The sequence below is a fragment of the Peromyscus leucopus genome, chromosome 13, assembly GCF_004664715.2.
Source record: "Peromyscus leucopus breed LL Stock chromosome 13, UCI_PerLeu_2.1, whole genome shotgun sequence".
Lineage (NCBI taxonomy): Eukaryota > Metazoa > Chordata > Mammalia > Rodentia > Cricetidae > Peromyscus > Peromyscus leucopus.
The window spans coordinates 18,729,068-18,743,842 of record NC_051074.1 but is presented as its reverse complement, the minus strand read 5'-3'; the positions used below and the strand labels follow the sequence as shown (position 1 = coordinate 18,743,842).

At 40.8% G+C, this 14,775-nt stretch overlaps 1 protein-coding gene across 1 annotated transcript in view; it reads left to right on the top strand.

Moving 5' to 3' along the window:
• The window catches only part of Fbxl17 (F-box and leucine rich repeat protein 17), a 450,353-nt gene that overhangs the window by 370,148 nt on the left and 65,430 nt on the right, over positions 1–14,775 (top strand). The window lies entirely within an intron of this gene.

Sequence of the window (14,775 nt, the reverse complement as noted above, 5' to 3'; positions counted from 1 at the left end):
TGCTGCCCTTCTTGATTTGATTTTCTACTCTGTCAGTCAGCACACCATTAGGCAGAGTGCTGCTGGTGACCCCTGCAATCTCAGTATTGCTGGTAAGAGGTGGGTAGGGTCCTGTTGATGGGGGCAAGTACGTGATCTCCTGCTGTAAATCAGCTCAGCTCCTGTTGTACACCTGCCATGTGCCAAGAAATACACAACATGCCACAAGATAGAGAGAAAGCATACTTCGTGCCTTCCAGAAGCTTCCAGTGTTACCATGGAATGATGAAAGCCCATCTCATGATTAGATGGGACACACAGCAAGTACCATTGGAGGTGGGGATACCAGCGTTCGGCCACTGGTCGTATTCAGCAAAGAGTCTGTAATCATGGTCTGTCTTTCTCTGTGTGTGCATTTTAAAAGCTCCCCGGGCTGCCTACAGCAGCAGCCCTTCAATGAGAGTCTCACAGGCTTTTAATGATATTCAGAGCTGTTAAGTGGAGTTTCCCAGAGGACAAAAATCACAGTCTAACACTGGCTTCAGAGTCCTTTATTCCACCCTCAGAGAATTGCTGCACATAATAGATTGAATAAGACTGGCTCGATTTGCATCCCTTATCCTCCAATTGGTGACTGAGCTTCTTAGCTTAGTTATGCTTAGATGACTATTGGGTGTTTCTCATATATTGTAGAATCTTTTTGTCTCTAAAATAATTCATACCCTATTCTGTTTCTATGCGAGGTTATAGAACTTTTTCTTAATACTAGGACTTGTCACCCTGGCTTTTTATTAATTTAAGGCACAGTTTTCCATGCTAACATTGAACACTTTTTTCTCCTCTTTTGCTTATCCATAGTTACTTTCAGTGATGAACTGATTCATTTTTGTTTTCTTTTGATTTCCTTTACATAAAGAAACTTCTGCTGACCAGTTAGGACAGTGCAGAAAGCATGCTTGTGGTGTGGAAAGTTGTTGACCTTATTTCTGTTTTAAGTTATAACCTGAAGAGGTTACCACTGTAAATATTTAGTACACTAGCCCTGCTCCCCAGCCTCATGTTTACGCGTGGGATTTGCTAGTGCAGTGCTGTGTCCAAAGGCAGTGGGAAACAGGAATAGAGGCTCTAATGCCCTGCTCCTTGAAAGTGTTTTCAGGAAATGTCATAGCAGATCTGTAAGAACGAGGGGCTGCTTAGCACATCCCTTGTCCACCTGCACAGGAGTCACTGCTAACACATCCAACAGTCTAAGGTAGCACCACTGATGCCTCTAATTTAAGAGAAGCAAGACAAAGACATGTGCCGGGGGAGGGGGTTACCCAGAAGCCAGAGACAAGCAACACGCTTCTGAGAGTCTCAGCCCTGGGAAGAATTTTAGAAAAAAGCAAATAGTATATTAAATGATTCACAAGCTTCTTTGACCTCCCTCCACAACAACTCAGATAATCGCTTCTCATGAAATAAGTATCTAGAGAGAGAGTTGATGGTTCGAAGTTTTGAACTGTTAAGATATAACAGGCTGTAAGATGTAAGCTATAACAGGCTCAACCAGACTTTTCAATAATTTTATTTAGGTGCAATATTTTAAGAGTATAGGCAGACATATCAATATCGAAGTTAAATGATGTCCTTGGGAGAGATTATAAAATACTACATTTGAAAGTTCACTTCCAAACTTTCCCAGACTTGCAATTGAACACACATGAAAAGAAGAAACCTACTATTGCAACTTTAATAAATGGCTATCACAGTAATAACAGAAAAAAAGACTTCTTATAAGAAATAGAGCAAAGTGGCCAATATAAACTATAGTAATACTACTATGTAGATGTTGACAACGTGAATGCTTTAAGTTGAAAAGAGATTCCAATTAAGGTTTTCTGTTTCTGACCCTAGAGCTGTCCTTAGATCCTCCAGGAATTTCTTTAGCTTACAAATAGCTCTCCTAATTGATTAGCAGGTGGCATGCAGCGCCTGCTTCCCCCCTCGGGTTGCTATGGAGATACAGTCTCCCTTTCCTTCCACCACTTCCCTGTTGTGTCTGTTCTGTAGAATGAGGTCTTGTGAACCTATTGGACAGGCGGCCGCTGGCATTTCTATTCATGTACGTCAGTCCCACCCACCTGTTTGGCTTATTAAGTGAAAGATGTCCCTTTACACTCACTCACACACTTACATCTCACAACACTATCAGTTTTTTAATGAGATCATTCTTTTTGCTCTACTGCCTCACACTGCTACTTCTAAAGTACCAGTGTGTTAATGCTCTTAAGGAAAACCTTGAAAGCATGCCTATTTTCCTAAAGATGCTAGGTGCCACTGCAAATGTATATAAGTATTCTGTTACCACGGACACCACTTACCTTTTTAAATATTAAGTACAGTATTTTGAGATAAGTACAGACACACACACACACCTACCTCTTTTTATTTTCCCAGAAAAGCTGAAATAAATCAATCATTTTTTGGACCTTTGTTATAGTTCTCTACCAGTGTAAAAAGCACAGCAGTGACTTTCAGATCAGTTTCTATGGGTCATTTCCAAAGACTTCAGTTCACACTTAACAACCAGTGGGGCTAACCTATGCAAATTTTGTGCCTTCAGTAAAGAATAGACACTTAATGCATAAAACATACCAGTTTTTATTTTTAGCCTATTTATTTATTTATTTATTTATTTATTTATTTATTTATGTGGGTGTCTTTTCTGGATGTATTTCTGTGCACCACCTATGTGCCTAGTGTCATGGAGGTCAGACAGGCATGTCAGATCCCCTCGGACTAGTGTTACAAAGGGGTGTGAGCTAGGAATCGAACATAGATCCTCTGAAAGAGCAGCTAGTCCCCTTTCACTACTAAGCCATCTCTCCGGCCCTCCAGGTTATATTTAAATAGCAGCTTTTGTATATAAAGGAATCCAAACATCATCATGTCCATCACCTCCAGCTACAGACAAAGGGCCGTGCTGACCATAAACAGCTCCTTTGCACACATTTGCCTGCTTTGATCATGAGGAGATGGTTTGAGGACAGGATTTGGAATCTGTTTATAACATGACCTTATGCTTTACAAAATACCTTAGTCCGTGTGATAAAGTTCCTGTAACTAGGGAAGCAATTTAAAATGTGTTACCATACTTTTACAGGAAATACAACACATGGTCAGGAATTGCACCTCTGAGAACTCGTGGTGCCCGGGCTTCTGTAAAATGCTTTCGGAGCAATTGATGAGTCCTCCTCTCTACTTTCCCCAAGAGCCACACAGGCGACCTTTCAAATCTTATAACCAGAGTGAGTCTGAAAAGTAGAGTGCTTAGTGAAAGAATTCGGGAAATGAGGAAAGCAAAACACAGAAGCTTGAACCAACCTTGGACATTGCTCATGTGCTACCTACCAGCTTTGGAAAGAAGGAAAAAAGCACCTTTGATGAAGTCACACTGCTTTAGACAAACAACAGGTTCAACCTAACTTTTCAATAATTTTATCCAGGTGCAATAATTTTAAGGTATTATTTACTATCAAAATATCATGTATGCTTATTCTGTTATTGACTATTCTGAAAACAAAATGAATCACCTAATTTATATGAAGTGCTCGCATAATATATTGAATGAGCAAAAAGATGATTTTAAATAAAGTTGTTCTCTTTGAAATCTGAAATGCGTTATATAGTTAAATAACATTGTTGAGGTAACAATTTGGCTCACACTTCTTTATTAGATTAATATAATTCCCCAGTGGAAACAATTCTTCCCGATCCAAGAGTTCGTCATAGGAAGTAAAAGAGGTAGAGTACTTATGAGTGGATTGTAAATCCTCAGAGAAGCACAGACTTTTCGGTCTCCTGGTGTAAAACCTTTGAGAATATTAAAAGATAGCCAGTGCTTAGTCTCCTGAGTCCACATGCTGACATCCAAGAGGCGCCACAGGCCTTCCTCAGCTTTAAGAATTAGAATTGATCTTTTCAGAATGAATTCACATCCTCTCTAAAACTCAGTCTCCATTTTGTTCTTTTGGAATTGTCTAATGAAAGCGTAATGTGATGTTGAAAGCAAACAGGAAAAGGCATTTCCTATAATAAACAGATTTTTTAACCTTTGACACTACATCACACTCTGCAAGAGTTGAGTCGAGGTAAAAATGCACAAGCAAAATCCAAAGTCACTGGTGAAAGGACACGGGACGGGCTGCATGCCAGGGACTAGCTTTGGCGTGTTCATGGGGTAGTTACTGTTTCAAGGGTCTACACTCCTGTAAGTTCCTTCCGTATTTGAAATAGTCAGAAAACAGACATTTAGATTCCATTCCTCTTCCTTCCAATTCGTTCATGAGTCTTACAATAAAATGATCCTCTAGAACCAAGGGAAGGTGGTACCGGTTGCCATGCTGGACAGCCCCTGAGAGTACATTGGAAAGACTGTGAAGGAGGCGAATTTCAACACAAAAATGAAATTGACGAACATCAGCATCTCCCCAGTGTGATCTCTCCCTTTGCCTATTGATCCCATGCCGGTGCTTCATTACTAGCATTTGCACAGTTGGCCATTTCCAAGGCCCTTCACACAGATCTGGCATGCCCTTAGAGTAAGCCAGAGATAAATCCCTCAGATAACTGCCCCTTTCCCTCTCTTCACTATAAAAAGGGTGAGATTGGAACTGTGGTTTGGTGAAGGTCACATTGCTGGCCCTCAACCTTGTATCTTTTTGTCCTAAATCATGCTTTGTTTACCGTTGTCCCCCCCTCCTCGGATAGCATTTGTTTCTTTCTGAAACCACTCTGCCTCTCCTAGCAGTGTCATCTTGTATCCAGTTCCTACACTCTCTAAATTTGTGTCCACCAGCCACAGACTGGACATCTTGCCCATCCCGCAGCTGGCCTGTTGCTTTCTGGAAGGGATAGATTTTACAGGCTTTGAGTAATTTGGATATTAAACACTATTTTAGAGGAAGCCCATGGGTCCTTTCTCTCTCTCTCTCTCTCTCTCTCTGTCTCTCTCTCTCTCTCTCTCTCTCCCCTAATCTTTCCAGTTTCTTTTTTTAAACAGGTCATTTTATTTTGATAACTAATATGTTCAAATCTACCTTTTTAAGATTATCTTTGATTCTTTAACATACACACAATTACCGTATACTAAAGGAGGAAAAAAATTCTAGCTCTGTAATCTCAGATACTATTATGCTTTTAAAACAGATTAAATTTGTCTTATTAGGTCTATTTTTATTCCGAGTCCAGAAGACAGTGATCTTCACCTAATAGAATTAATAGGATAAAGCAGATGGTAAAGAGGCCGTTCTTCACAGTAATTCCTGCTGCCAAAAAAGCAGTGGCTACTAAAACATCGAGCTTCATTTCATTCATAGAAAGTTTTAAACATAAACATTCCTTAAATGTGTTCCCTTTAAACTTCGGTAGTAGTAAATGATAGCACTATTCAGAAGATAAACCAATGAGAATATACTACCAGTTCATAAAATTACAAGTAAAGACAAATTTTCTGTACATATGACCAGTCCATTTAGAGAAAAAGTGTTGTGTCAGTAATTTCCAAAGTGCTGAAGTGGACACTGAAAGAGCCAGATAAAATCCTTCTGGAAGAAGGTAGAGTCAGCCAGTGTCTTCCCGAGTATATGCCTTTTCCACTGGTGTGGGCATGATCTGCTGAACTTGTTAATAGTGGAGACTCTTGGACCTCAGCCAAGACATGCTGAGTGAATCGTAATCCAGAGGAGGGACCCGGGCATCCTGACTGACGTCATCCAGACTCTGAGGCTTACTGATTGTAGAGATGTTTGTGTATCGTTGAGACCGACACAAAACAAAAGAACAACACTGAGCTATCATTGTTCTGATAAAATCAAGGTAGACAAATAATGTAAATTCATACATTTCCAATGAATGTAAAATGTGAACATATGGCTATAACTAGAGGCCAGAGTGAGTTCATGGATAAATGCCGTTGAATTTTAACAGACATTAAATATGTTTTTCTAGAAATTACTTTTTGAACGAGGAATGTCAAAGTCAAGTCATGTTTGTAGAGAGTTGCAGTAGATTACCCTGCAGTGAAGTAGAAAGATGCTTATAAACTCCTCAATTAAAAAAGGTGCTCACATGAACAGCAACAGAAATACTAAAGACATATTGGCTTCTTCCAGTGTCAGGTTGCTCCTGGGGAGACCATCAAGGGGCCAGTTGTTCAGTGGACAGTCTCCGAAACATCAGTGGCTTGGATTTCATTGTTCTGCCCACTTAGGGCAGTTTGGTTCTCTCAGACAGAAGTGGCAGTTGACGTCACCTAGGGCACAGTGCCTAAGCCAGGAAACAGTGCCTGTGTTTGCTTTTGTTGTACCACACCACAAATGGTAAATGGAGCGAACTTTCAGAAGATGCTCAGACAATAGAAAATATTGGTATGCTGTTGTGTGTGTGGTGGCGGGGAGAGGGGAAGGAACAAAACAGCTTGACCACACAGCTGCCATGACAGGCTTAGAAGCCCAGACATAGCTTCTGGCAGGCAACACCTGGACCCGGGAAAAGCCATAAGCTGACCCCACCCAATTAGGGCCTGCATTTAAGGGGAAGTACCTGACATTCCAACATTTCCTATACTCCTAGACAAATGTCAGCCAATCAGGGTCCTGAACCCCAGAAATCACCTCACCCCAACCCCTGCTATGATAGATTAAAAAAAAAACAACCCACCCTGCCTGGGCTCCAGGCTCTCTGCTCTCACTGATGCATAGTCCAAGCTCCGAGCTTGAAAATAAAGGCTCTTTGCTTTTACATACGGGATTCGTTCTCTATGGTGATCTTTTGGGGGTCCCTGAAATATGGACATAACACTGTAAGTATAAACAAAACTTTTTCTAAAATTGAGTGTCGTTTTACAGTATTTATTAAGAAAGTGGTAATCCTAGTAACTCTTTCAACTTCATCAGTAACATTTGCAGTCTGTAAATAAACAGCAAAGCAAAGTGAATCATTAAAAAATCCTCTGTGCCCCCCATTTCTTTCCTGTGTGCCTTTTAGTTAATTATGCTCATTATGTACAAGGGCTGATGTCTAGAGTAAGCATGCTCATTCCCTAAAAGTAAACAAACCAAATAATGACATGATGGCTGAGGGAATTGACAAGAATTTATGGCAGAGAACAACAGAATACAATTTGAATTGCATACAGTATTATTAGAGAAAGTTTCACTTAATAAGAGATCTCTGTGCCTGGCCCTAAAGATGAGGAGCTGGCACGGTGACTACAAGGATCTGGCAGAGGAAAGAATTTGGTGACTTGAAGGAACTGATAGGACAGTGTAAACCGAGTGACAGGGATTAGATACTCAGATTGGGGCATGACTCAGACTGTGGAGGTGTTAACCACTTTTTATTCTGAATTCAGTGGGAAGCCATTGAAATGACCAGCGTTACTGTTTAGAATCTTTTGTTGGGTTGCCAGGTGTGGAAAGAATGGCTGTTGGCGGTGGGAGATGGGACTCACTGTTTTTAGACCCTTTGCTCTGGTACATGGAGATATAGCCCTGGAAGTGGACAAAAGCAAATTTTGAAAGCTCCTCTGGGTTGTAGAATGAACGGACTATGGTGGTTTGGTGGATTACATTTCCTTCTGGGATGTACGTGGAGTTGTTAAGGGCATTTTTAAGATTATGTAAATCCAGAGGTTATAGCTGTAGGGAGTGTAGGAAGGTGTATAGTGCCTCCTCCCATCCCCCTCCATGTCCCGCTGCCCCCTCAGTCCCCGGATGAGACACTCCCCAACAAGCTTCTCCTTGTAATTCACATTACAGGCTCCCGCAGTGACAGCCGCAGCAGGATTTATTGTTTCCTTGGTATCTGATTCCAACCCTAATTTTTGTCTTTCATACCAGCTCATCTTTCCAATAAATAGAAATTTTTAAATTGGGAGTAAAACCCAAGGAAGCTTTTAGAAGCTCTAAATATTTTGTGTATCTCTAAAATGTTGTCATTTGTGTTATTTATTGCATGGTGCATATACCGTGTCGTATAAGTCAAGCATTGTCTTACAATAATTTAATATGTTTTCCGACTAAGCAACAGTAAAAGAAATTTTAGAGCATTAAGGTTAATTTATCAGACTTAATAATGCCAAACAAATGTGGCTCATTTCAAGTAGAAAGACTAGAATAGCAAAAGTAGCATCAGGAGAAATCAGAACCCACAGAATAATTAGATTAGGCTTTCAAAAGAACTAGGTCCACAGCTGCCACTCCACCCGCAAGGAAATGAAAGGAGAGGCCATTGAGAATGAATTCTTCAACGAAGACTTTGTCTGGTGTGTCTTTGTCGCTGTCACCATTTTCAGTATTAACAAGGAGTTTCTTCTCAGTCCTTTGAGGTAGAGAGAGATTTCACCTTTCATTGTCTCCTGTTATTTCCCACTACTGACCTGTGTAGGGAAAAGTAAATGGCAAAATGGCAACACACAGGACACACTGTTTACTCCTGCATAGGGAGATTGTTCTCTCCTGTCAGATTTTATGTGGGGGAAAATGTGCTCTTCTAACAAGCAATTCTTCTAGGGAGGCAATCAGGGTGTTTTAGGAACAGCTTTTCTACCAATGGGTGCATGCTCTTTCAGTGTTGACTATTATTGTGAACAGACCCACAGGCAAAGACCCTTCCCCTGCATGCCTTCTGCTGTTTACAGTAAATAATATGGCAGGTATCAATCATACTAAAATGTTTACGTCTTGATTTTCAAACTGTGCCTGCCCCGTAGAATAGCATGCTGAGGCTCTTCCTAAATAAAGGAAAACTACCTGCCTCTTCTCAAATCCGAGCATGAAACAATAGTGAGTTTCTGTAGGTAAATGTGATTGTAACATTATTCCAAATGCAGTATAGCTTGTATAAAACAAAGCTCTAGTGAGGGTAGGGGAATCGTCTTGGCTGACTTAAAAAGGATTCACAGTAGCTCTTTGTGTATTGTTTTGAATCCAATAGTCAAACTTTCTTAAGTAAATAAAGGTAGAAAAGAATGACTATTTCCCAGTCAATGGTGTGGTAAATTGCCACTGTGTATGTATTTCTTTGCAAACCTAGTCAGAAACCCTTTGCTTACTAGCTCTGTAACCTTAGTGCAAGAGCCCAGAGAAGGCCTGATTTCTCTTGTGTGGTTTCCATGCTGCTTCTGTTGAACAGGTTTTGAGATGTATTCACATTTCCCATACCTCTGTTCAAAGAACGACTATATTTTCCCATATCAATTGTTATTTAGACTTTCCTCTCTCATGGCTGAGATTATCCAAGAGCAACCTTTTCCAGGGCAGCCTTAAGATTTTTGCAAAGCTTTGTAGATGGCAAGAAAATTTAATCACTTTTTATATCATTTATTCCATGCCATCCTTAAAGTACTTGGGTATTTATTTATTCAAATGCCAAGTGAGGTCAGTTATATGAGCAGGTGAAATCAAAAGAATAATTGTTGACTTTTTTTTAAGTCACATGCAACCTCCTTCATTCTTAATTTCTTGGAACACATGAAGAATCCAGTATACTTTGGACAACAAAGAAGATGAGTTATATTGATATTTTTCTCTCTTTAAAGAATGCAGCTTTAAAATTAAAGAATCTTTTCTGAAGAAAATCAGTTAATGAAATATATAATCTTGTGAAAGATAATATTCCCTTTTACATCAGCTTTATTTATTAAAGAATCTCCATGTGTTTATAAAGACTTAAAAGAACTTACTAACTGTAAAAATTCTTTTCTAAGTTTTGTTTTTTGCGCTTGACTAAAAATCCTTTTTTAAAAGTAAGTGATTGTTGACAGTATTTGTTCCCAGGGCCCTCTCAAGAATTAAAGACTTTAAAGCCCTTTAAAGAGTCTTAAGTACTTACTTGCCCATCCACAAAATCTGCTTCATGGATCGAGTAACTGGAGAGTTGGGGTAACCATTGCACTTTCCGAACATAGTTAACTGCCTGAACCGTCATCACATCAGCATGACTCTGAGCCGTTATTTACATAATGTTGTTATGTAATGTAGTTACAGTTCTCATTATTGGAGGCCATTTATTATTTACAACATGTCACTTTGTCATAGCTAGTTCACCAAAATAGATTAACCTTTGGCATTTACAATATTTAGAAGAAATTGAATGTGTAGTTATTCTGTATTTAGCGTTTTTATTAAAAGTCATAGGGCTTTGGGGGTATCATTTTAATGCCCACTGAAACCTACTCTGTGGATGGTTTAGTATATGGCTTTTTAACTGCCCATTCACGTATGCAATTTACACAATGATTTTTAGATGCCACCCTTATTGCTTTTTTAAAAAATGTTTATCCAGCTATTTTATTGTGCCTTATTTTCAAATAAAATTCAAATCTACATACCAGTAAAAATAAATAAATTTTCAATGATGGCTTGGCCAAATCATTAATTTATAAGAAAAAATCAAGTGTAATCAATGCATATAGCTAACTGGAAAGTATTTTATTAAATACTATGTGCTCTTAATTTCTTTTGAAGCAGAAAATAAAATTGTTATTAATACCCCCTCTACCTTTCTTCACTTATATTAGTTTTTAATAGAGAAGGGGAGATGTTTGCTCCTTTACCTATCATGGAGAGAGTATGACACATGCCCATCACTAAATTAGAATCTTATCATATGCAAGGGCGAGCACACGAACTTACCTGTTCAGGAGATGTGTGGAAAAGCGAAGAAAGGATGAAGTCAGGCAAAAGGGGCATCTCGTGCAATCAGTGAGTGCAAATAGTGCACTGAGTATATGTGCATGCGTGCGTGCTTATATGTGTGCATGTGTGTGTGTGTAAGCCTGTCTGGGGGTGTGCAGGGGTTTGGGGGTGTGAAACATTAGGCACTCTGCATGTCATTTCTGTGCCTGTAAGCCACATTAGTACTAATCAAGGAGACTCCCTATTCCTTTGCTTTAACCACATTGTTCTCAGTCCAGTGTGAGGTTAAGATTGGAACTCTAAACGGGGCCCTTCCGTTTTTATATGTAGAAGCGCCAGCAAGTTCCTTACCTTCCTCAGCCGTTACTGCATCACTTACAACAGAGGCTCAGCCATTACACTTGCGAGTGTCTGATATGAGTAGGTACTTCTCTAGGAGCTGGAGTTCAGCAGTGAACTAATGTAACGTTAGTTGATGTCAACTGCTAATTAGTGCACTAAGGCGATGGAACAGGCAATCGACTCTTGAGGAGAGAACACAGTGCTTACTGAAACTTTACATTTACTTTAACCAGGATGTAGCTTTGGGGGAGGACAAGCAAAATATGTCTGCAGCCATTTCTACACCATAAGGCTGTTGGAGGAGTCAATAGAGGGTAAAATGTAGTGCCGTGGCCAGCACAGTGCTTGTGCTCAGAATGTCAGATACTTTCTTTATTACTCTCATGCCACATTTAATACAAACCATGCATATTTTACATTCCAACTTTCAGTAGCGTCTGAAGCAGGATTTAAAAAACCTGCGATACATCTGTGAACATGGGTAAGGAGTTGGGTATGGGCAGAGCCCAAGAAGAACCACTGTTAGGCGCACACGTGAACGTCGTCATGCTATTGCAGAAACCCATGGCCCCTCCCCCGCTGCAGGAGCCCTGGAGAGTCAGAAGCACTTGGCATACACTCTTCCTCCTGCAGAGCACATTTACCAGCCATCACCTTTCTTTCTTTGGCCAAAGGCTACACACACGTTGGAGCCTACTTCCATGGCATTCCTAGCTGTACTGTACGTAATCCAGATGAACTGTAGAGCCAGAGGACTCTCCACAAAGGAACAGGAGGCTCCAGCAGCAAACGCTCAACCCTTCTAGAGACACTTGTGACATATATCTGGGGGACCAACACCAGGCAGCGTACGGTAGATGAGAGCTGTGGAAATAGAGGAAGGAAGCAAACACTGGCTCACGATTCTTTTGAAACAAGTAGAGAAAAAGACTAATATGGAAGCTGTAGTATGGAAGTGGGCTTGGGAGTTTCTCTTTCTAGAAGCGTTGCATCTCAAGTCACCGACCCTGGGGAGTAGTTCAGGAAAATGACCGCTTCTTGTTTAGCACCTTTGTCAAATTAAACTTGGTCACTTAGTATTTATATGAAAACTTCCAATTTTTGTCGCAGTTATTCTAACCATCGATTCTCCAAAGAACATTGAATCTTTTCATCAATTTTAGGAAAAGAAGCCTGTGAAGTCTTTGTCCTTGAGGGTCAACTGTTCAGGGTCAAAGCAGTTCTTCCCTTGTATGTCGCCATCCCAGCCATGAGAAAACAGATTTCAGGGGAGCTCGGCTCCCCACATTCTCTTCTTCTCTTGACTCTACAGCCAGCCGAGCACGGGTATTATTAGGCATAGGAAATTTTGTTGAATTTTTAAATTGATCTCAAGAATTTGGTGATGGATGGTTTGCTCAATTTAAAACAGTTCATCTGGTGAAATTGCTTTTCAGTTAAAAGAGAGATTCTTCAGAATCCTTTAGGGCGGATCTTTTCAATGACCTGGTTAAGTCCAGAATGGCTGACCTGTAGGGTAGGAAGACAAGGGTACATTGTAATACATAGGAGAAAAAGAGAATCGAGCAGTCTCTATGCTAAACCTTGTTAGGTTGACATTTTTCCAGGGGATTTGCACTCACCTGACCACTTTATCTTTTTCAACGCAGCATATTTTGAATAATCTGAACCTCAATTAATGATTATTAATTTGATACAAAGCTCTCTGCAGATGCCCAAATACCATCTGGAGAATGCTAGCAAATTACACAGAATAAATGTTTCTCTAGTATGACTCTTTGTACCCAATTAGAACTGCATGTGGCTTTCTGCCATGCAGCAAGTTTTTAGGGAACTGAAACTGCACAAACGCAGACAGATCGGATCTACCACACATTCCCTTCCCAGCCCCATGAAGGCAGCAAACCCGGCTCAGGAATGCTCCCAAAGGGTCGTTTCTCACGGAGCTCAGAGCCACCTAGAACTTTACAACACCGCCCACCAAATCTAAGGCTGCCGACCCCCACCCTCCTCCTGCATCTGGCTCCTGATCCAGGTCTGTTTTCTTCAGCACTCAGCACTCTCCAATTCTGCTCCTTTATCTGTTCTCAGTCTGGCTCCTCCCACCAGGGAGTCACAGCCTTCCAGAAAGAACCTCTACCCCTCAGTCCTCTGTTGAGAGCGGTGCTTCTTTCCATAGCTAGTACCCAATAAATCTCTGTTGAACAGATGCTAAGAACCCTATGTCCTTGAGAATAAATGTAGCATGTCAAGCACCATGGTATTTTAGGGAAGAACCTTAACTCTTCGTGGTTAAAAAGAATGCACTTTGATTTTGTCTCACTGCAGTAGGATATACAAGTTCAAAAAGGAGTCAGTTTTCCAGGTATAGAAAGGTAGATTGGGGGACCAGGGAGCAGAGGCTGAGGGACTAGCCAGGATGAGAAGATGTTGTCTAGCATGGAGGCATCTGTACAGCTGTGTTCTGGAAGAATCCAGGAATTCAAACTCTGTTCATTGGTACAGAAACAGTAGTTATCAAAGGTTCCGTAAATTACAGCTTTCTTATAACTAAAACACACCGTCAATTTCAAGGTTACAGACTCCACTTACCTAGACCAGGAATACAAGCAGAGTGGATTTGAAACAAGCCCTGTGGGACTCCAGAACAATTTGTCCTGGAACAAGAGTCCACTTGTTCTAACAGACTCTCACTGAGCGCCATATGTGAGCCAGCACTGTTTAGACCTTGGCCTCACCCGTTCCTTCTCTTCCTACCCACAAGTCACTGGCAATGCCGAGTGCTGGAGTCACTCTGCCTTTGATCTCATTATTGGTCTCTCTGGAAACCTTCGTTTGGAAGCATTCTGCCGCTAGGACAAGCTGGACAAGCCTCCGCTGCGCACCTCATTAAACACCGGTAGGAAGTGCTCTGAGCTATTGGCAGACACACCTGCTTCAGGAACACTGCAGGAAAGAAAACATGGCCATGCTGTATGTCCGTCTGCAGCTCTTCCTTGTGCCTGCCCTGGAGTTAGGAGTCTTGGACCTCGCTCTTTCCAGCATACCACTTCTGTGGATTCCTGCTTCTTCAAAAGTGGCAGGTGACCCTATGCCTTTTGGGTAATTGAGATAGAAAGTGGGGCTATGACTGCTAGGGTCAACTGAACCTCGTTTCTTCTTTGATTCAACATGAAAAGGCTGGGCTTTTAGGACTCCTTCTGTTATATTTCCCAAGATGAACGTGTGACAGGAAATCCTATTTTAAAACAAACTGTGATCCATGTACTAACTGACAGAAGATATTGGCTTTAAAAAAAAAAAAAAAAAAGACTATGTCGGTCTTAAAGAAATTGGGCATGACTGTCCTGTTAATCAGACTGGCCAGTTGCTGAACATGCCCGCATTCCTGGCTCTCAGGGACCCTGCTGCACTTTCAAAGTCTATACTGTCTTTTGCCCACTGGGCCATTACCCTGTGGGATGAGGCTAGTCAAGACCTTTGAAAACAACTCATATTGCCTTTTGAATCTGTTTGAAAGGGAAAGTATTTTTAGAAAGAAGAAAAGAGATAATTGAAAAGCTCTGTATTCATCTTTCTCTGCCCTAGGACATTGATTTTTCAGATGTTGTAATGTATTGCATGGAGAAATGGTCCCCTGGACTTTCATACATATTAGTGACTCTAGCGCCCACAGCACTCTTTGCAAGCCATTCACATTCCAAGATTCAGTGTGCCTTCTGGTATTTCTGTCTGACCTCAATCTATTTCAGAATTATGTTTCATGTGCTAA